Raw genomic sequence first — 2564 nt, 5'->3', positions numbered from 1 at the left:
GCTGCAGCTGGTGGAAGCATCTTGCCTTGTAATTAGGTTTTCTTATGCAAGAAGTTACACGATTTTATATATGTACAAGTGAAAGTGAGTATGACATGGGTAGGCAAGTGTATCCAACCTGCCAATGGTGTTCTCAAATAGGCATTTATGCTTCTGAGGGAAGGAAATAGCTTATTCTAACATCTCAGAATTCGGAATACAAGGGGGATTTTTAAAAATATTCTTATCTTTTTGTCTTGTGAGGAGTTACAGGGTTGATGGTTGGGGATATAGTTCAGCAGCAAAGTACTTGCCTGGCAAGTGTGAGGTTGTGAGTTTGATTTCCAGTAAAAAAAAAAAAAAAAAAAAAAAGATTGAGGAGTTACAGGATTGGAAGAAATCCAATTAAGTTTGAGCAAGGCTCAGCTTCTACCAGTACCATAAAATGATACAGTAGGTATAGAGAGATACCAGAATTAGCACATGGTTCAAATTTGTGTTTTGAAAGTTTACATTTTCTGATTTTTAATTTTGTTTGTGCAAGACAGTGTCAGGGGTAGATTCCTAGCTTGATGACTTCCCACTACTGCCTTTGTACTCTAGATTTTTAACTGGCAGCAAAGAAGGCAGAGCCCTTTGTTACAAAGAAGACAACAAAATCACATGGGCTTTCTTCACTTTTTCAGTGATTATTACAGAAATACAGCTACCACTTCCTTAGCATATAAATTTGAAGATATGACATAATTTAAAAAATTTTGAAGTCTTATTAGTATGTATTTGCAATATACAATGATTACACTCATTCTGGGGAGTTGGTATAGGTAAATAACACCATTTCCCATCTTCCCTCCATCCCTCCATCCCCTGGTTCTCTTCCCCTAATGTCTAGCTCCCTATTTTCTCTTAATAAAAAGATTAAGATCAATTTTGTAGTCACATAGAATATTACAAATCGAATTACCTTAACTATTTATGTTGAAAAATACATTTTTAAAACTTAAAAAAAAACTTTTTAAAGGCTCAAAGTGCCACACAGGGTATTTATTCACAGGCTTGAATGAGCATTTAAGAATTTCACGCTTGCCTGGCAAGCTCAAGGGCCTGAGTTCAATCCCCAGTTCCGAAAAAAATAAAAATAAAAATAAAAATAAAAAAGAATTTCAGATGGTAAATTTAATGTCCACATATGATCAAGTCTGGCAACATACAGAAATTGAAACAGACATTTTAATTGAGTTTTATAAAACCATACCAATCTTCCAGGGAACATAAATCAGTTCTTGTTACAGAAGTACTTTAAGCAACTAAGAAAAAGTCACACAAATTACACTTTGAAGATTACAGCATTTAATGCTTTTCAAGTTGAATTTCTACAGTTAGCCGGATGACACGAGTGACTAGGACTCAGACCACATAGCAGGGAATGTCCACTGGGCAATCCCAATTGCGCCACAAGCCAGATGACTTCTAGGATTTCCTGTCTTTGTACTTTCTCCATTTCCACCTTTGCCTGGGTCATCTGGTTTCTCGAGGACTACCATCATGCGGCCAATGATGGAACTGGCTCCTGAGAGTGAGATCAGAGAATCTTCAGTAGATACATGGGCCACACCATCTGCACCAGCAGTCACATTGCCCAGGTCTCCAACGTGCCCCTCTTCATCCTTTGGCCCACCGTGTGTTTTGGATAGAGGATTAAAGTGAGGGCCTGCACTGGTACAGTCTTGTGTGTTATCGCTAAACTGACAAACGTGGAATTCGCACTGGCCTTCAACCAATCCTGTAATTCGTCCCTTTACCACAACCAGACTGTTTGCCTGCTGCTCGGAGTGGATGGTGCCCTGCACCGGGCCATCGCCCTTCAGCACGCACACAATCTTGGTCACCATGACTCATGGGTGCACAGGCCGGTCAGGGGCTGAGGATTGCGTTGGCGGCACATGATGCTGCAGGACATACCAGAACAATAAACTTTTTTTTTTTTTTTTACACCAGGAGTCAAACTCTTGGCCTTGAACTTTTCAAACAGGTACTGTGCTGCTGAGCTACATCCCTGGAGAAAAGCACATTTTTTTTTCATATGGTATCATTCAAAATTCAATGAAAATGTTTCAGGTACTTCATGAATGTTTGCTTTTAAACTTTTTTTTTTTACCTGCAGAACTTCATTTATTAGGAATTATTAAAATAAGATTATAAATTTTTAAATTAATTTTATTGAGAAACAAATAGCAATGAGACAGTTTCAAAACTGATTAGTAGGACAGTTTCAATAATTAATACATTGCATATTGTTGTCTTCTCAGTGGTTATTCATAGTACAAGATGCAGACATGATATTCTGTCCAAACACTATTAGTACAAATCTTTCTTCTCATTGAATTAAGAGAAAGTAGCTGTATATCTATCCTATTTTGTATAAACAGGTACAAAATGGTCCTTTATTTGTATCCCCTTTTTCTGTTTAGTTTTGTCAGAGATGGGTATTTCATTGCAATTTAAATACTGTAGGTGCATGAATTCAGCAAATTAATCCAATATAGTCCAGTAGTCCATAATAGTAATGGGTTATCTGTAGGACT

At 37.3% G+C, this 2564-nt stretch overlaps 1 pseudogene; it reads right to left on the bottom strand.

Annotated features, from left to right (window-relative positions):
• Positions 1-1379: 1379 nt before the first annotated feature.
• Positions 1380-1871, bottom strand: LOC101560859 (annotated as a pseudogene).
• Between the last annotated feature and the right edge of the window lie 693 nt (positions 1872-2564).

This window comes from Octodon degus, unplaced genomic scaffold (assembly GCF_000260255.1).
Source record: "Octodon degus isolate 3935 unplaced genomic scaffold, OctDeg1.0 scaffold00045, whole genome shotgun sequence".
In the NCBI taxonomy this organism is placed as follows: Eukaryota; Metazoa; Chordata; class Mammalia; order Rodentia; family Octodontidae; genus Octodon; species Octodon degus.
This window is presented reverse-complemented; position numbering and strand designations above follow the sequence as displayed.